Here is a 21,546-nt window from a genome sequence, read left to right on the forward strand (position 1 = left end):
AAAAATTATTCAGTTTTAGTTTTGTTTATGGTGGTCTCTGGCATTTTTGAGTTACAGTATTAATTCTACTGTATTGATTATTTCTTTTTGTACACAATTTTTACAGAGGTTTTTACACAGTTTTCTGACAAATTTTTCTTTTCGTCTTTCTTTAATAAATTTTGGCATTCTCCCAATGAGGATGTGTCTTGTGTACTACCATGTCATCTTTCTGATCTGTTTGTGTTAAATTCATGGATTCTGTGAATCCACCATTACTTTGACTCATTCCTTACAACAATCAGTTTCCATATTTTTGCTGGGAACAATGTTAGTAAGCACATCCCACTGAGGCCAATGTCTCGTGATGGATGTTCGTCACATAAAACTGTTACGGCTTGTTCTAAGGGAGTGGCTTACACCCATTTGTTAATATTTAAGTGCATCCATAATTTTCTCTCTAGTGCTGTTGGTTGCCTGATGCACTCTTTTATAATGATTCTACTTTGTAACAGTTTTCACTTTACATTCTTAATGTTCATTCATTGATAATGTTACAAAAGCCTGCTCCCATATTTTCTTTCTTTTGCTGATCTTATTACAATCTTGCATACAACTTACTCTTCTCTGGTTGAAAGTATACATAATTTCCTTTTCCACCTCTGATCTTCGTCAATAAAGGGATCATCTTGTTTGTATCAAATTACTTATCTTCTATCAATGGGATACTGATTACATAACGTAGTACATTATCTGATACAGATATATCTAGATCCATTATTTTCAAGTACAGAGAAAAGTACAGGAATCCAGTGTTCCTTAAATCATTCTCAATTAACCATAAATATTTAATTATTTGCACTAGAGTTATAATGTAGATGCTAATATTCTATTTATGGTGTGCTTTATGGCACTTACTACTTGATCATTCTAGGTACCTAATTCATTATTTAACTGCATCATCTGTTCATTGATTTTAATTAATCCTTTTGATCATACTCTGTACCTAATTCATTATTTAACTGCATCATCTGTTCAGTGATTTTAATTAATCCAGCTATTCTTTGTAGCCCTGGATCTATCATCTTCAAGGAATATGTTGTGAACTGTTCTAACTTGTTCATACCTGTTCTTAAGAGCTGCTCATTAGTGGCAGTTGAGACAATGTTACTTGAACCATGGCAAAGTGCTCTTCCGACAGCCTGAGTAGTAGTTCTGACTTTGCTTCCTTTATCTCAGTCTGGGTTTTATACTATGAAATGTCTGCCTCATTGAGAGTTTCGAATAAAACCTTGCAGATTTCTCCCACAAAATTAAAAATTCATGTTTGTGTCTAAACCATGTCTAGTTAACTAATGTACAAATTCTTTTGTTCTAATTTCCCTCTGTTTCTATCAGTTTCTCTGCTTAAAAAATTGCATCCAATCTTACTGATATTTAGCTTATTTAACCTCACTCAGCATTGATGGACTGCCTTGTTTCCTTCTCTGCCTATGTTACTAAATTTCTGTTCCAGTGTTTTCAAAATTACATAAGTGACAATTTTCCATGGGGTGCTAGTAATATCGACTTTTAATTGATGATGGTAATATAGACCTGGTGACACCTCTGTTATCTTGACCTTGACTGTGTGGCCCATGTCCCCTTTTGATTCCAAATATAAGCTGCCAGGTTGATTTTGATCAGCATCCAGTGGATCCTTTTCTCTTGTCCCAAGGCAGGTTTTATCTACAAATTAAAATTACTCTCTCTGCTCACTTGAATTATGTCGACTCTTACATAAATAACGTTTTAATAATAGAACAGTATCTTGGATTTTCCATTTATTTCTAATATTACAGCTTTAATTGGTTCTCATTTTCTTTCATTCTCTTCTTTCTGTTCACTTTGATAGATATATTCAGAAGAGTCACTGCTACCACTCATATGGTCCTCTAAATTGGGAATGCAATTTCTTTGAATTACCTCTTCTGTTTCATCTTATATCAGGACCCTGTCTCCTTTTTCAAATGATCTTGACTTCTTCGTCCTGTCATTATGAGCCTTTCTGGCTTCATTTGCCACGTTTAATTTTCGTGTACACTACTCTGTGAACTTCTTGCTTCTGCTGTAACAAACTGTCATGGTTTCTCTCTGTGAAACTCCTGATATATTTACTGTTCTATCAAACAGTAGTTCAACTGGAGTGTACCAGGTGCTACTACACGGTGTCCTGTTGGACATGAACATATTGCATCATCTTCTTCTGTAGTGCTACAGCCCTTGGTGAGTCTTGGCTTCTTCATCTATTTTCCTCTATACTTCCCGTGTTGTTTCTTCTTTTTTTCCACCCAGTCTCCCATACTGATGAGATCCTGTACTACATCATCAATCAACTGTACTCTAGGCCACCCTTTTCATCTAGTAGCAGCGTTCACACCTTTCATCATTTTCTTTTGTGTTCTATCCTCTGCCATTATCTCCACAAGTCCTATCCATCGTATTCATTGAGATTCAATACATTTTACTATTTTTATTGTATAAATTTTACCGTGAAACACTGATGTCTGTATTTTCCTCCAACCTGGAGGACCAGGATTTGTATCAAATTTACTCAGTTAGACTTCACTGTTAAATTGCTTGGCACCCATAAATCCCAATGACTGTGGTCTTCATTTATAAAATGACTCAGATATTCGACCAATGTCCTGTGAGTTGTTTCTAGTACTCCATTCATCTGTGGGTCAAACACTGTTTCCTGTATTCGTAATAGTTTACGTAGTTTCTTAAATATGTGTCACTCAAAAAGCTTGACTCCTGGTTGGATAATAATACTGAAGGACTCCTGTACCTCAGTATAATCCCTTTAACAAACTTGTGCACCACAAAAAATGATTTTTCAAAATCTCTGTAGCTCAATAAGGGAGGGTTAACCAATTTCTCTTTAAATTCTTTGAACACTTCTTGCAGAAGAGTTTTAACCTTTATGTAGTACTTCGCCCTGCAACAATTTATGTAATGGGCTGGCAGTCTTACTGCATTTTGTAATAAAATGACAATAATACCCAGTAAGCTCTAGGTGTCCCGTCAGTTCTTTCATGTTCCTGGGAACAGAAAAATTTTTCCCTTTTTCCAGATTTCTTTGGTCCAGATCTACCCCTTTATCTGGTATCTTGCATCTTAAAAATATCACTTCAGTCCATAAAAACTCAGATTCACCAGGATGGGGCTTCAGCCTGTGTTCCTTAAAACTGCCGAAAACTTCCTATTACTTCTCATTATGCTCCTTTAATGAGCTTCAGCAACAAATAATATCATCTAAATATAGTGGGCACATTGTTTCCCTGTAATCCTGACAATCATACATTCATTAACCTTTGAAATGTACTCATTGCATTTTTCAGCCCTATTGGTTGAAATTCTTTGTGTATTTTTGTGTGCTTGCATAGTTTAATTCATAAATTCAAAAATGGCTCTGAGCACTATGGGACTCAACTTCTGAGGTCATTAGTCCCCTAGAACTTAGAACTAGTTAAACCTAACTAACCTAAGGACATCACCCACATCCATGCCCGAGGCAGGATTCGAACCTGCGACCGTAGCGGTCCCGCGGTTCCAGACTGCAGCGCATAGAACCGCACGACCACTTCGGCCGGCTAATTCATAAATTCATTGTGTATTTTTGTGTTTGAGAAGTTTAGTATCTGCAGAAAAATGTTTGCCACACAAAAAGAGAAGGAAACAGTTCGATGGAATTATTGGCTGAAGACAGCAGTAAAAGATAGGAATGCACTAAAAAGAAAATTAGACCATGAAAAACAGAAAACAGAGGATAGATGAAATGAATTATTAATTGTACTTCTAGTACAGGAATACTGGTGAAAGGAACTAGCTGTTTGGAAGAGAGAAAGGTGCCGAAGGACCCAATTGATAAAGGCAAGATCCTATACCAAAAGTGTTATGGCTGTGTCTGGATAAGCAACAGATGATCAGAATGGTTTGAAACAAAGAGAGGTGTCCAACGAGGAAGTGCCTGTCACCACCCCTGTTTGTAATAGTAATGGACAAAATCATAAAATATATCAAGAAAATATACAGTGAACCAAATGCGATTTGATAGTATGGGGAGACACAGAAGCTGAAGCACAGAAGAAACTTAATATGACTGGAAAAACATATTCAACATTTTGGACTAAAAATAAGTAAATAGTAGAAATGACCATCAACAGACAAGGAACAACCTCAAATATATCTCCAGAAGGAGTCAAAGTAGAGTATGTTTCCCATTTCAAGTACCTAGGAAGCATAATCTCGAAAGACAACACCATTAAGCAGGCAGTACTCTGCAGGACACAGAAAGCATCCAATTTTCACAGCCAAATCAGAAATCTTCTCTTCGACAATAAAAGCCATAAAATGCAAAAGTGACGTGTACCACACCTATTTTGTACCAATCTTTAAATAAGGTTTAGAAACATGTAACCTAGCAGATGTCAGTAGAATTCAGGCAACAGAAATGATGTTCATGAGAACTATGAATCAAACAACTAGAAAGGATGAATCAGAAATGAGGTGAATAGAAAAGTAGCTGGTATTGGGGTTCCTGTAACCAGTGTCATAATGAAACGTAGGCTTCAGTGGTATGGGCACATAATGAAAATGAACAGTGAAAGACCTGCCAAAAAGTTCAACCTGAACCTCGCAGGAAGAAGACCACAAGGAAGACAAAGCAAATCTGGATAGAGACTGTAAGATCAGATGTGGAAGAGAAAGGACACAAATGGGAAGTTGTCCTGGAACAGAAGATGTATGAACACAGAAGGAGATGGTGAGCACTTGCACACCACGCCCAGTAAAATGGAGTGGAAAGATGATGAGTTGCAGTCATTTGTTTTTTGTTTGTTTTGGATGGCCAGCAACTGTTGACCTCCTCCTGTGCATTTGGGGACTAGAATAGGCTTGAGGTATTCCTGCCTGTCGTAAGAGGTGGCTTAAAGGAGTCTCCTGCTTTTCGGCATAGTGAGTTATGGTCCCCTTTTTGGGTTTGACCTCAGCTGTTCCAAATTCTACAGAAGTTTGGTCCATTTGGGGAAGGGAGCCTTACATGGTGCATCGTATATCCATCATGCCCCGAGACCTTCTGCAACTGTTATTATAACAGAAATGTAACTGCAGCTGTCATCCAGCTTTTTGGGCAAGGAAGTCGTACGGGGGTGCATACTTTACATCCATTGTGTGCTGTCCATCCCTGCACACACTATAATAATGGAGCTTTTTACACCTAATATCCAGCACTGTATCTGGTCCATTGTGGGGTTGTCATGTACCCTCTTGGTTGTAGCTTCCTGGCAACACAGGGATTGCACTGCTTATGCCAGAGCTGCAAACTCCCCATGTATGCCAAAGAGTAGATGCTTGTCTTCTTTGGGCATCAGGACTCCTTGCAACAGTGGGCTTTGCTGTGGCTGGGTGGTGCCTGTGGGGAGAGTCTGTGTAAGGTTTGATGGGGAATCCTTTGACACCAAAGCATCTGTTTTCTGTCAAGAACTTAGAGGGCAAGTATGGGGAAGTGGCAGGAATATCCTAAATGCAGAATGGGTAAATTCTGATAAAAACAGCATCCCCTGCCCAGTCGCGTGTATTGCACATCTGTACCAAACTGGGTGATGTCCCAGTCTCGAGATCTCCTCTTGCAGTCCAATGATGAGTTGTGCACGAACTTACAGCGATGAGGTGTACACTTTGTCTTGTGTGTTTGTAAGGGACCTGTGGATAACATGGTTGCTATCGGTGCCTCCATCTTGGCCTATGAGGGTGATACATTACCTTAAAAGATCAAGGTAATGGTCTACCGGTGTGACATTAAACCCTATGTTCCTCCCTCTACATAGTGCTTCAAATGCTGGAAATTTGGGCACATGGCCTCTTGATGTAGCGCAAAAACGACATCCCCTTCAGCTAAGCCTCTAAAAATGCCAGACTACGCCTGCCCTCTTGGTGGTTGGGGGCATTTCTCCTCCCATTGCTCCCGTAACAACTACTTCAGGAGCAACACCCCCCCCCCCCCCCCCAGCCATCGATGACATTGCTCCCCACCCCTCGGCCAGAGAAGCACAGCCTCCTCTGGCTCTGCTGAAAAGAATGGGTTCGCTAGGGGCACTACCTTCCAAGGCTTCTACTGCTATGAAGCTGGACACCAGCCAGTGGCTGTAGGAGCCACAAGCTAGTCATAGGACTTAATGATCATCGTCGGTTCCTGAGACAAACTCAGAGAAGCCCTCCAAGCCAGAGAAACCAAAAGAGAAGTGAGAGGACAAGAAAAAGATAACTATTAAGAAGAAAGAGATCTTGGTGACTCCCACACCCGTGCTTCCTGCAAGTTCTGTTCCTGTGGATGAGGTGGAGATCCTAGTGTCCTCAAGGCCTCAGAACCAGTTGTAACAGTGACCACAAGCACTCAAAAGGTGGTAGCAGGTGACCCTGAGGCGTAAACGGCCTCCTTGGTCCCTTCATTCCTTCCCAGACTACAGAAAGCGTCATCCTCCAGTGGAATTGTGGTGGTTTTCTTCCACCTGGCTGAGCTACAACAACTCATAAACTTTACACCTTCTGATGAAATCTTCTTGGGCTTCCATCTGGGTAGCTGCATCGAAAATCCACGATGTTTCGATGAGTGTCATTCTCATCATCTTCGCCAGAAGATGATGAGAATGAAACTCATCGAAACGTCGTGGATTTTCAACCCAGTTACCCGGATAGAAGCCCGAGAAGATTTCATCAGCAGTATACACCGGGTAAGCCTGCATTCACATATTACATCTTCTGTCTGTCTGTATTTCCCTTCAGAAAACCTGCTTTCCAGCTGTGCAGACCCCTGTCCTTTATGGCTATCGGGTGTATTACAAAAACCTTAATAACTGTAACAGGATGTCAGGTGGAGTATGTACATATGTCCTCACCTCTGTCTGTAGCGAAGCTGTGCCCCTTTCAAACAGCTTTAGAAGTTGCGGCTGTCAGGGAGAGGACAATGCAGGAAATTACCATCTGCAGTGTCTACCTTCCTCCATATGGTGTTTGTCAATTACCCCACACCTTTTCTACTTTTGGATGATTTCAGTGTTCATAACCCTTTGTGGCATTGAACCAAGTTTACTGGCCATGGTAAAGATGTGGAGAATCTGCTAACTCAATTTAACCTTTGACTCCTTAATACAGGTGACCCCATTCGTTTCAGTGTGACACATGTCACATACTCGGCCATTGATCTCTCAGTTTGCAGTTTTGGCCTTGTACCATCTGTACACTGGAAAGTTCATGATGACTTGCATGGTAGTGACCACTTTCTGTCCCTACCCCAGCATCCCTCAACTGTATGCTTTCCCAGATGGGCTTTCACCAACACTGACTGACACACGCTTTCGGCTTTGCTACCACTGTTGGATCCCCATTTCATGGCAACTTTGATGTGGTGATCCAGAATGTTACTATAACCATTGTTTCTGCAGCTCAATTGGCAATCTCTTATTCCTCAGGTTGTTACCGGAGGAAGACAGTGCGTTGGTGGTTGCCAGAAATTACTGTGGCCATTAGAGATCGCAAGCGGTCCTTACGACGTCATAAAATGGCACCCATCACTGGATCACCTCATTGTCTTCAAACAGCTTTGTGCCTGGGTCCGTTAAATAATCAGAGGACAGAAGCGCGAATGTTGGGAATGGTGATTCTCCAACATTGGAACACAAATCTCTCCTTCCCAGGTTTAGACTAAGATCAGGTGCCTTTGTGGATATCAGACCCCTGTAGGTATACCTCTCGGACTTCTACGAATGGAGTTCCCTCTATCAACCCAGATGCAATCACAGAGCGTTTTGCTGAGCATTATGCTCGAACCTCAGCGACTGAGAATTGCCACCCCGCCTTCAGTACCCTCAAACAGCAGACGGAACGAAAACACCTATTTTTTTACTACATGCCACCCTGAACCATACAATGCTCCATTCAGTGAGTGGGAATTTCTCAGTGCTTGTACACACCTTCCCAACACAACACCAGGGCCAGACCACATCCAATCCCAAATGCTTAAACATCTATCAGCGAATTACCAGCCATCTTCAACCACATCTGTAATGATGGTAAATTTCTGTCCCAGCGGCACGAAAGTATCATTGTTCCAATGCTAAAACCTGGTAAGACTGCACTAGATATGGATAGCTATTGTTTTGTTAGCCTCACCAACATTCTGTGCAAGCTGCTTGAACATAAAGTGAACCAGTGGTTGTGTTGGCTCCTTGAGTCTCGTGGCCTTCTGGCTCTATCCCAGGGCAGATTTCGCCAAGGTTGCTACACCACTGACAACTTGGTATACCTGGAGTTTGCCATGTGAATGGCCTTTTCCCCCCATCATCACCTTGTCGCCATCTTTTTTGACCCGACGAAAGCCTATGACACCATGTGGCAACACCACATCCTCGCTTTATTACACGAATTGAGTCTCTGGAGCCTACTTCTGATTTTTATACAGAAATTTTTGTCACTCCACACTTTCATAGTTTGAGTCGGTGCTTCACACAGTCCCCCTCCCCCATATCCAAGGCAATGGGGTCCTGCAAAGCTCTGTACTGAGCATCCCTCTTATTTTAGTGGCCATTAATGATTGCAAGAGCTGTGGGGTCCTCAGCATCACCCTTCTTATGTGCTGACGACTTTTGCATTTCCTTTTGCTCATCTACTATTGGTGTGGCTGAATATCAACTGCAGGAAGCTATCCAAAAGGAGCAGTCATGGGCCCTCACTCACGTATTTCAGTTTTAAGCTGCCAAACTTGTGTCATGCACTTCTGTCACTATTGTACAGTTCACCTGCAGCCACAACTTCATCTTGATGACCATCTCCTTATGTAGTGGACTATTATCACTTTTTAGGACTGGTTTTTGACGCCCACTTAACTTGATTTCTGCATCTTCGTCAGCTTAAGCAAAAGTGTTGGCAGCATCTTAACAGTCTTCGATGCCTGAGCTACACTGACTGGGGTGCAGATTGCTCTATACTGTTACAGCTTTACAGTGCACTTGTACAGTCACATCTTGACTATGGAGACATCACCTTCAGCATTGTAGATGCTGAAACCTATACACCATTGTGGAGTTTGTCTTGCAATGGGAGCTTTGTGAATGATCCCAATGAACAGCCTACTTCTGGAATCTGGCATTTGTCCATCACGGATCTGGCAACAACAACTGCTTGCCAATTATACCGTGTACATTCACAGCTCGCCTAAACTTCTGAATTACCATCTCCTTTTCCCTAACATGACAATCCATCTCCTGCAATGGCAGACCAGATCAGGGATTACAATTGCAATCTGTATCCAGTCCCTTCTCACTGAACTTGAGTCTTTTCCTCTACCACCTCTCCTCCAGGTCCACTCATGTACACGTCTGTGGTCCGTGTTTCGGCCACAGATTTGTGTGGGCGTATCACAAGTCCCAAAAGACTCACTTCATCCTGCGGCCCTCTGCCACCTATTTCTCTCTATTCTTGCCACGTCACAGGGTTCAGAGGTGATTTACATGGATGGCTTGATAGTTGCTGGTCATGTTGGATTTGCCTTTGCCCATGTAGGACATACTGAGCAGCACTCCTTGCCAGAGGGCTGCAGTGTTTTCACTGCAGAGCTGGTAGTCATCTCTCACACTCTAGGCCATGTCCGTTTGTCTGCTGAGCAGACCTTCCAATTGTAGTGACTCCTTGAGCGCCTTACAAGCTCTCAACCAGTGCTATCCTCACCACCCTTTGGTAATGTCCATCCAAAAGTCCGATTACAGCCTCGAACAACGTGGACGGTCAGTGGTGTTCGTATGGGCCCCGGGACCTGTTGGAATCCCGGGAAATGAACTTTCCGACAGCTAGTCAAAGAGGCTAATCTTAAATAGAGTATGGAGATCGGCACACAAAAAACTGATCTCTGATTGGTATTACACCGTAAAGTTTTTGGGATCTGGCTTACTGAATGGCACACTCTAACTATGCCCAATAAGTTACATACTGTAAAGGAGAAAACAATTGTTTGAGGGTCATCCATATGAGCCACTGGCAGGGAATCCATTGTCCTTTGCCGGCTCTGCATCGACCATATTTGGCCGACTCACAGTCGTCTCCTCCGTTACAAGGACCCACCCCAGTGTTGGTGCGACTCTTGATTCACAGTAGTCCACATCTTGTTGGACTGTCCCAGTCTAGCCACCCTGAAGCAGACTTTTAACCTTCCTGGCGCACTACGTATGGTGGTAGGTGACAATGCCTCGGTGGCTGATCTAGTTTTAAGCTCTATTTGAGAGGAAGGTTTTTATCACTCAATTTGAGAACGGGCACCTGGCCTTATCTACCGGACCTTCCTGGCTTGTGTGTTTAGGTTGGAGATTTTAGTGTGTTGCAGAGTATTTAACAGTAAAAGATTGTCTTTGCCAAGTTATCATATTATTTTATTTATGCAATGACATAAATAGATTTAAATAGAGAAAGTTTCACCTTCGCTGTATGTTTCTATTTTAGCAATCAAAACTCGTATATCGCAGCAGTTAAGACTATATGGAATGTGAAAGAGTTAAGCTTTGATGTGTTAGTCACTATGCTGTATGTGCCAGATAACTAAATTTCCAACAAAAATGTAAGTAAATGCATTCATGAAATGATATAAATACGCAAATCACTTAATGTATGCACTAAAATATATGTATCTTGCTGTAAAGGATCCTGTTTCAGCACAACCTCTCTGTTACACAAAGCAGATGAACTTAATCACACTTCAGATTAATATAATGGACATGTTACTGAAATACACCTGAGGACAGCAGCATCATGCTGCTGGAATGTATCATGCTAATTATGTATTAGTAGAAAAGGAACTGAAGCAGTAGAAATTATTTTATAAATTTATAATATAGTCACAGCTCTCAAAACATTCTATATAATATGCATACATTTAAATTTAAAATGTGGTTGTGCTTTGTGTGCAAAATTCAACCAGGCAGCTTCCCTCTCATTCCTTCCCTCCTAGTCCATGTTCGCCTACTGTTTTTCCTTCTCTTCCTGCTATTAAATTCCTCCCCCCGCCTCCCACATAAGAATTAAATTTTCATATCCCTTAACTGCTTGAATTCAGTAGTTTCTTTTATCTCATCAGGCATTCTATCAATCTCTTCATCTGCATAACAAGTTGAGATATAAACTTGTGCTATTTTGATGGGTGTTGACTTCCTTTTATCTGTGCTATGATGATGCATTCACTACGTTGTTCATAGCAGCTTATCCACTTTCTTTCTTTCTTGTTCATTATTTGACCCACTCTTGTGTTACCACTATTTGATATTGTATTTATAACCCTGTTCTTGCCTAATAAGAAGTCTTGTTTTTCCTGCCACCACACTTTTCTAATGCCCGCCATATGTATTCAACCTCTCGATGAATTCCCTTGGATTTAACTTAGTCCATCAAAAGAATTACTAACACTAATGTGCCCCACTAACTTGATTGCTAGTAGAATGATACGTTTTACAAGCACAAATGAATCTAATAATAATGCTGTTGTCACTTATCTGCACTGTCTTCTGTAGCTGTGGTGATGGCATCCTGCCTTTGGCATTGTCCTCTATATAATCTAAACCTATTTCCTCTTACAAGTTCTGCTGGGTCTTCTTTTTGTCTTTTTTCAACTTGTCTGGTTTCAACAAGCTTGACTGAGCTTCAGAATGGGTATTTTCCTCTTTCTTCAATCTATATTCCTGTTACAGGTTAGGCAGGGCTTTGCTATTGTCTTCTTGCTGTAATCATTCGGGTGTCTGAGCAGGCATCCTTCCTACTCGCTCCACATATGTTCTCCCATGTAATTTCTGATCTTGGATGTAAAAACTGCCTTCATCCCATACCTGACACAAAAAAAAAAAAAAAAAAAGAAAAAATATGTAGGAAGCACTCTGGATTTCAAAGAGGTATTGCTCAAACAGTTCAACAATTTATTTCATATATATAGGGTGTTTCAAAAACTACAGGAATGAGTTTCTTATATAACAAGAGGAAAAAAGGCTATGTTACAATGGGTCTGGAATTGCATCGTTACAAAATTATTTGACCTACAGTTTCTACAAACTGCACTGTATTTCTGTAACGCCAGGTAGTATACTCTGGTTACATATGAGAGGAGTCGTTCAAAGGATCCTGTTCCTGCCTGAATACAGGCATCCATTCGTCACCTCATTGAATTTTGATTACAATCAAAAATACTTGGTGTAGTTTGTACTGTCTGGAAAGCTGGCACATTGCGTGCATGGAGAGTAGGTTCATCCACAACATTATTTGAATATATGAGAGACTTTTCGTCACCCCCACAGGTGAAGTCCAGGGGATTTAAGTCAGGTGAATGGGTAGGGGTGGGGGAGGCAAGCAATTGGTCTACCTCTACCTATCCTGTGCTCAGGAAAATGTGCCTCTGGGCAGACAGGTCGAAATGTGCGGGAGCACAATCATGCACGAAATACAGTTGGCGATGGGGTGCAAGTGGCATCTCTTCTAAGCACTCGGGCAATGCTGTACATGAGAAATCTGTGTAGTTTTGTCCAGTAAAACTACGTAGAAGGTCCCAACAAGCAATTGCCAACAATGGCTGCTCAGATGTTAATGGAGAACCTCTGTTGATGAGATGATTGGATAGTTGCATGGGGATTTGTGTCAGCCCAAACGTGTTAATTATACAAATCCTGGATTCTGTCCCTTCATTTCACGTGTGAATAACAGCTGAAAAGTTGGGCATCATAACACATTGCTGTAGGAAACACTGGTAGGACATCATTCTTGGAGAACTATCTGCAGGAGAAGAGGCTTGTACACACTGTAGACTGTATGGAAATAGCCCATTTCATGTAAATGTCTCTAAATCATCGCATGCAGCACATTCCTCTGCAGGATTAACTGCATTTTGCTGGTTCCAAGATTTCCCTCCACAGTGTTGAGTAGACCGTTCTCAGCCTCTGGTGTAGTACATCTTGGCAGACACCCACTACCCTTGGATGTCTTTAGCACCTGTTTACAAAGAGACAGTAATGAATTCCTTCAAATGTCTTTTGGTCTGGTAATCTACATGATGGGTAGCTTTCGTGGTAAAAGTGATGTGCCTCCAAAGTGTTGCCATCTGCCAAACTGTATATGTAATGCATAGTTGTGATCTCTTGGTTAGTGTACTGCTAACCCTGGGCACAGGCAATTACAAACCACCACGTAAACACCTTTGCTAATGCCTATGGACACATTTAATGTTCCTAGTACTTAAGTGTCACTTTAGAATAGACTGCACACCATAATTACTAACCACGGGTATGTCAGCAGCTATGTATTTACCTGGCAATCACTGTACTTCGCCTGTGAATGCTGAAGAATATTGAGATTCATATCACATTGATTCACTGTTTGTTTACTTTAGTAACATTTGTAACAAGCATCGTACAGTTGCCTCCAGCAAATACCACTTGGGAGCATGCACTCCATAGCAGTAAAATACTCGAATAACTATATAACTACTCATTTCTGGTCTCATGTTGGCAAGACCTTTTTCTATTCTTGTTATATGGGGAATCCATTTCTGAAGTTCTGTCATCAAATTTTGAAACACCCTGTATACATTACTGGGAGAGGTGTCATACAGGGGCTTTACTCTTATGGCTCGCTGCCCTAACTCATTTTAGAGACAGTTACAGTATAGTAAATTGCTCTTCTTATTCTAACAATATTGGTTCCTAGCCACCAGAGATGAGCCTTGTTCCATGACTTGTTCTGCCTACTTACAGAGAAATATATATATCACACTGTACCTTTAATTACTCTGCTTTGTCATAGATGAGTACTGTGCCACACAGGGGCAAACTTAGGTAGTTCTTCTAACTGTTATCTGACACAAAGACACCCAGTATTTTTGTCTCTGTACGTATCTACGTCAGTGCTCTCCGATATGGAACATGGTCTTTCTCACAGATTGCTTACTGCTGTAGAGCAATCAGCTCTGCAGCTCTGAGGATTTGCTAGTAAACTCAGAGGTATCTAGGTACGCATTCCAACTGAAACTGTTCCTGTTCTGTGACAGCTCGTAATTGTGATAGCCCCTTATTTATAGTGTGCCAGCAGATAATTAGTTTCGTGTTCACAGAGTGTCTTTGCATTGTTAACCACAGCCATGTTATTGTAATGTGGTGATGTTCTTGCTGTGGTTGTGGGTGAACCACTTTTATCTTTGCATGTTGAAACCATTAAGTTTGCTCGCTTGAACTACTTTGTGCTAGTGCTGTGTAGTCTGTATCAAGGAGGGACTTTCCTCATATCAGTAACATATGTTCACTTAAATTTAACATTAATGAAATTTGACAAAGCTTTGCCATCTGCGTCAAAGTGCTGCAAAAGTCATCACATAATCACTGCAACTGTCTTTCAGTTCTAAAGTCAGGCACTACGGCACCCATTTGGGACCTGCAAGCAGTTGCAGTTGAAATTCACACGTTTTGTAGGATCACAGTTTGCTCGCTGTATTTACCACTGTCTGAGGCTGTCTCAGATCTTATGGCACAACTACCTCGTCCATTTCTCATCTTGGGAGACTTCAATGCTCACAATGTCTTGTGAGGCTCAATCTCCACTTGCCCTATTGTTTGGGTTTCGGAGGGCCTCATGACATCCCAAGAGCTGTGCACCGTAAACACTGGCACTCCCACTCATTTCTGTGCTGGTACTGGGTCATTCTCAGCCATTGCCCTCTCTCTCTCTCTCTCTCTCTCTCTCTCTCTCTCTCTCTCTCCAGCCCTTGCAGACTCTGTTCAGTGGGAAGCCATTGGTGACCTTCACTCCAGTGACCATTTCCCACTCCGCATTAATTTACTGGATGGAGGATTGCTTCAACAGAACCTAACAAAGTGAATGGTCAGCAAGGCTAACTGGATGCTGTTCAGCCAACTGGCTGTGTTTGAACATCATAACAGCATCCAGGAACGGGTGGGCCACATCACACGAGTGATCCATCATGCAGCTGACTTATCTATCCCAAAGTCCTCAGGTTATCTTATGAGGCAGCCTGTACCTTGGTGGACAGATGAGTGCCATTCAGCAATCCAGGACAGGTATATGCCTCTTTGACGATTTAAATACCACTTTACAGCAGACAGCTTCATAGTCTTTAGAGTAATGAGAGTAAAGGCTTAAATGTAGTTAAGGAGAGCAAGAAAAGGTCATGGCAAGCATTGGTGGACTAACTATTCCACTTTTTCTACAAAAGTATGGGAAGCCATCAGCAGGATTTCTAGTAGACACAATTGTTCACCAACAGCAGCAGTATTGAAACATGGATGTCTCCAAACGCCACCTGGAGATATTGCTCAGACGCTGGCTGAGGATTTTGCAAAAACTGCTGCCACTGCCAGCCAGGATCTGGCATTTCATTGCTATGTGCAGCTGTAGAAAGGGGTAAATTGGACTTCAGAAACCAACAATTCTAAGACTTAGAACAACCCTTTCTCCATTTGGGAGCTGGAATCTGCCGTGTCTGAGACTCGTGGTACTGCACCTGGTCACAACCAGATCCGATGCTGCATGCTTCGACATTTGCCAGCTGCGTAACAGGAAGTTTTCCTTGCATGTTTTAATCTCATATGGCGGACAGGGAACTTCCCCAACTTGTGGAGAGAGGCAATTTTGATATCTCTCCTCAAACCAGGAAAGGACCACCATGTCCCAGTAGTTATTTGAGCATCTTCTTAATGAGATGTGTAGTAAAGACCCTGGAGCATACAGTTAAGCATTGTCTGGTCTGGTTGTTAAGAGACCAGGCAACTCCTTAGCCCCTCTCAGTGTGGATTCCAGAGGTTTTGACCCACTGTTGACACCATGACTCTGCTAGAGGCAGCTATTCAGCAGGCTTTCCTACATAAACATCACTGTATTGGTATATTTTTCAATATCAGTAAGGCATATGATACTACTTGGAGACATTGTATTCTTGAACAACTGCATCAATGGGGCTTTTATGACCACCTGCCCATCGCCATACAGTCTTTCCTCTCTCAACAATTTTTTAGGACCAGAGTTGATGACTCGCTGTCAGATTATTGTGAGCAGGAGAATGGTGTCCCTCAGGGCAGTGCTTTAAGTGTTACCCTCTTTGCCATAGCCATAAACAGTATCATGTCTATGGTAAGGAGTTCTGTACAGTGCTCCTTATTTGTGGGTGATTTTGCTGTTTTCTGTTTTCTCCTCCAGTGTTGCAACAGTGAGCCATCAGTTGCAACTTAGAGTGCGGAGGTTAGAGGAGTGGACTGCAAAGACAGGTTTTCAGTTTTCTGCAAATAAGTGTATGTGTGTTCATTTTAATCCTTCTCGCCATGTTTTTAATTTACCTGATTTGCATATTGGGGACACCATCCTACATTTTAGAGACTCGGTGAGATTTCTGTGCCTCATTTTTTACTCCAATTGTCATGGTTGCCACACCTGAAAGCCAGAACCTTGAAAGCACCTGAATATCTTAAAGTCCGTTAGCCACATTTCTTGGGGAATAGACAGGACACATCTGCTCCAATTTTATAGGGCTTTCATGCGTTCGCGGCTGGACTATGAGTGCACAGTTTATGGATTGGCCAGGCCTTCTTTTTTGAAGATCTTGACGCTGTCCATCATGAGGGTATTCAGCTGGCCACTGGTTGTTATAGGACCAGTCCCATACCCAGTCTCTGTGCTGAGGGCGGTTAACCACCACTCATCATCCGGTGGCAGCTCCTCATGGTGCAGCAGGCATGTAAGTTTCTTGCAGTTCCAACTTCAACCACATACTGTACTGTTGCTCGTCTGCCTCTGGAATGTCTTTTCTCCAACTATCCACGAGCCACAGTACTGTTTGGTATCTGTGTGCAGTGTGTGCTGGAGGCACATAGTGTGGAGCACGTACAACCCCAAATCCAGGGTTTTAACTATCTGCTGTCCTGGTTACTGCAGAGGCCCTGCTTCATTTTAGATTTAGTGCAGTACAGGAGAGATTGCACTTGTGTTTCAGTTTTTAATGCATTATTTTTTTATGTTTTATATGAGCACTACAACTGTGTAACTGTCTTTACGGATGGGTCTAAGCAGGGTGACTCCATTGGGTGCTCTGTCATTTTCTCGGATCATGTCCTCAAGGTCTGACTGTCTCAAGAATTTACTGTATCTGACGCAAAATTATACGCGATCTTGCGGGCACTGGAGTGGGTGAGACATTCTTCCAGTGCTAAATTTCTTCTCTGTTCTGATTCTCTGAGTGCCCTTCACTCTCTCCAACGTTTTTACGCAGCAGGTAAAGTAACCCAGGATCATTGAGGGGATGATCGCATAGGCCACAGTGCTATGACGCTTGGCTTCCTATACTCTGGCGAGAGGGCTCTTCAATGTGTGTTGCTTGTGGCATGCAGATCACTGTGCACCATATTTTTTTGGACTGTGTTTTATTTTCTGACCAGTAAGCCTCTGTGGATTTGCTGACATATCTGCCCTCTATTTTAAGTAATGTTCAAACAAATGTGGTTAAAGTTGTAGAGTTTTGTGAATTCTCCAGAATTTTTCTCAAGCTTATAGGGAGATGGGTGATGGGCTCACCCAAGTTTTTTGTAAGTAATCAACAAGGCACATTTCCCTGTGCTTTTCTTTGTTTCCTCTGTGTTTTAATTTCTCTCTTTCTAAGTTGTTTTAGTGCATGTGAGATAGAATGACTATGTGGTCAGTTCGAGTGCCTGAGAGTGCAACGATTTTAGGGTTTATCTCCACATTCATTTGTTTTAAAGCTGGTCTCCCTTAGTGCCTCTAAGATCCAAAACACACACACACACACACACACACACACACACACACACACAATTTGGGAAATCGAAGCATGACATGAATGATGTGGTAAGCCACGACTAATATTCAGATTTGTGGTTGTTTTATCTGCTGTCATACTATGATTGTCCTTAAAACTGACTTCAGCTACTGCGGTAGAGTCTGGTGCACAATGTGGTGTGTGTCAACTGTGCGGGGAGCTTTTCCACATAATTTATGAAATTCGTACACCACTCGTACACTTATTACAGTGATAAACATGCCTTTCTATACTGAAGTTTCATTCCCTGGTGGACTGCAGAATATATAAGGTAGATAGCTGTCCTTAATTGTTGCATGTAGAAACTTAGTATTCTGTGACTACAACATTAATTAGTCACAATTAGAATAAGGCAACTCATGCAAATTGCTGGGAGTAGCAGTTTGTCATGGCGTGAAGTGGATTAATCACACAGACTCAAAGGGGAAATATGATCAGTCCACAAATTGCTTACAAGACACTCTTGCCACCCGTCCTAAAATATTAAGTGTGTGGAACCAATACCAAACAGAACTGAAAGAAGATACTAAAAAATATTCAAGGGAGACCAATGTGAATGGTGACGGGTTTTTTACCCAAAGTACAGGTACATGAAATGCTAAAAGATTTGAACTTGCAGATGCTTGAAGATAGGTGGCAACTTTACTGTGAAAGCTTAGTTACAATGTTTCAAGAATCATTTTTAAGTGAAGAATCTAAGATGCCACACTCTCCCACACATTGGTGCTGTAGGGACCTGTGAAGACAAGATTAGACTAAATAAAGGGTGCACAGAGGCATTTTCATATGCGAATGGAATTGGAAGAAAGCCTTAATACATAGTACAGTTTGTAATATCTGCTGCCACACCCTTCATACTGGTTTGCAGAGTGTAGATGTAGCTACAGATACAGATATTGTGTTCAGTAAGATGTTTGTTTAGAATTGTATCTTATTGTCTGGTCACCAAATTCAGCATTAGTTCATCATTAGTTAATAGGTGTCAGGTCCACAAATTCAAAGGTTTTGAGTTAAATACTCAAATCTATTCTGGATTTTTCTTATGACTTATCATTTCTTTCACCTCTGGCTATTATTTCTGTATGTGAAAAATGACAAGCTGCACCATGGTTTGGAGTCGGTGTTAAACTATAGCCCCAAATCCGCACCCTCACCCTCACCCTCACCCTCACCCTCACCCTCACCCTCACCCTCACCCTCACCCTCACGCTCACCCTCACCCTCACACTCACCCGCTCACCCTCACCCTCACACTCACCCGCTCACCCTCACCCTCACCCTCACACTCACCCGCTCACCCTCACCCGCTCACCCTCACCCGCTCACCCTCACCCGCCCTCACCCTCACCCGCCCTCACCCTCACCCGCTCACCCTCACCCGCTCACCCTCACCCGCTCACCCTCACCCGCTCACCCTCACCCGCTCACCCTCACCCGCACACCCTCACCCGCACACCCTCACCCGCACACCCTCACCCGCACACCCTCACCCGCACACCCTCACCCGCACACCCTCACCCTCACTCTCACCCGCACACTCTCACCCGCACACTCTCACCCGCACACTCTCACCCGCACACTCTCACCCGCACACCCTCACCCGCACACCCTCATCCTCACCCTCACCCTTACCCTCACCACCACCTGTTATACTACAGATTCCAGTGCCCTGCAAGTGATTGACCCATGAGAAAGGTCTACAGTCGAGTTAGTGCTTGTCAACGGCCAGAGGGATGTCACTTGCTTGTCTCCAGCCAAGCACATTTCACACGCTTGCACTCTCTTGCACATAGGCTGCGAATTTGTAGCAGTCACGTGCAATGTGCCTTCCTTTTCACCAGAGTTAGGCAGAATTTATTTGCATATAAAAATTATTAGTGATTATTCGAGAATCATAAGTAAAAATATTTACTTGAAACATTTTTCATTTACACAAATAAGAACATGTATTTGTCATCTGTCGATAAAATAATTAATAGTAGATAAATTTGAAATCCAGTGACATTTATTGTTCCAGTTCTTTGTCTCTTATTAAACAAATGTACATTTTGTTGCCTTTAAATTAGTTTTCAGAATGACACTTTTTTCAAACGTCTTGTCAGAAAGTTTATTTAACTATCGAAAATTTGCTTTTCTGACACTAAACAAAATACATTCTACATCTTCAAAGAGGATAGTGATGTGTTATATCTCCTGAAGTTGTCTTTATTTCATGATAACAATATAAGACTCAAATCACAATCTCAAGATAACAGTACAAGACTTTCAAATCACAGTCTTCTTCAGCAAAAATTAAATCATCAGTTCTGTTGTAGTTTTTGGCAAATAACTTCATTGTGATTCCAAGTTAGTTTCACCTCCCAAATCATGTTCAAAATATTTTTTTTTGTTTTCTTCAACATTTCTTTGGCTATCACATGTCTGTAGTTTGTTGTGAGAGTTCTTTGTTCATGGACAGCAATACAGATGAACTATTTGTTTTTAATTCCTGGGTAAGACATTGGTGCAATAATTTGCAATTCGTGTAGAAATGTGAAAAAAGTTTCCCAATCATATCTTGACACTTTCTCTGTTAAAAAATTGCCAATGAGCTGAAATATTATGAAGTCTTTCTTGTACTCAAACTCAGTAGCTCTTTTGAAACTTTTCAATCTCAACACTCCACATAACTGCACAGATGCATGTCAGATTGGAAAACTATTCAATCTTCTAACAGACAGCTTACTCAGTGTTAGCCCTAAACACTTTCGGATCACTTAAGATCTCCAGCATCATTCCACAAATGTTTTAGGAAACTTTACATTTGAAGTGTGTGAATGTTAGTCATTAACAATCATGAGTTCTTGCATTGTTCACTCATTTTTTAGCACTGCAAACGAATTTCATAATTATATCAACAAGACATGTTAGCAGGCTTGGTACAATGGAGGAAGATGTTACATATTAAGAATTTCTGTTGGCTGCATTTTATCTTTGGCTACTTTCGTATAAAGTTACAAATAATTTGTTCGTGAAGAAATTTGTTTGAATGATTTACTTCAATTATAATAAGTTGTCATGCTCCTTAACATAGATTTTTCTTTTATTCTGCCCAAAATATGTCTCAATGCCTATGTAATTTTAGCTGCAGACTGAATACGAGCATTATTTCATCAGCTGTTCATTCAGACAAATTTCCAGTTCCACAGCTAAATCAGCAACCTTCAGTAATATTTAGAATTCGATTATCCCTTTAATTTTCGTTTGTACATATAATACTCAGTCTCTGTGGCAATATTTGATGACACTCAGATATACAGCATATAATTTCTGTGTAGAAAACATGGAAAATTGACAGCTTCAAAAAAATTCTAATTTTTAATTCATTCCAATGTTTGCGGAGCCCATTGGTGCCACTACATTGTGACAAAGCTGTATAGAGTCCATGTATCCTTAGCTGTATGGCAGGGCCACTCGAGAGTGTAATTCCACTACTAGTGCAAAGCGAGTGACGAGAATGAGCGTCTATCGTGCAATTTGCCCTGTGGATGCAGGGCTATGGTCAGCTCTCATTTCTTCTCCTTGCCAGCCAAAGGCTGATTTAAAGTGGTTAACCGTAGCCGAGCACCATTACTTTAGTGTGCGTTAGTGACAGGTATAGATGCGCATGTAAGTAATAGAAATACTCTGGT

General features: G+C 41.7%; 1 protein-coding gene across 1 annotated transcript in view; it reads left to right on the plus strand.

Annotated features, from left to right (window-relative positions):
* The window catches only part of LOC126236385 (TAF5-like RNA polymerase II p300/CBP-associated factor-associated factor 65 kDa subunit 5L), a 148,351-nt gene that overhangs the window by 66,658 nt on the left and 60,147 nt on the right, over positions 1-21,546 (plus strand). The window lies entirely within an intron of this gene.

This window comes from Schistocerca nitens, chromosome 2, assembly GCF_023898315.1.
Source record: "Schistocerca nitens isolate TAMUIC-IGC-003100 chromosome 2, iqSchNite1.1, whole genome shotgun sequence".
Classification (NCBI taxonomy): Eukaryota; Metazoa; Arthropoda; class Insecta; order Orthoptera; family Acrididae; genus Schistocerca; species Schistocerca nitens.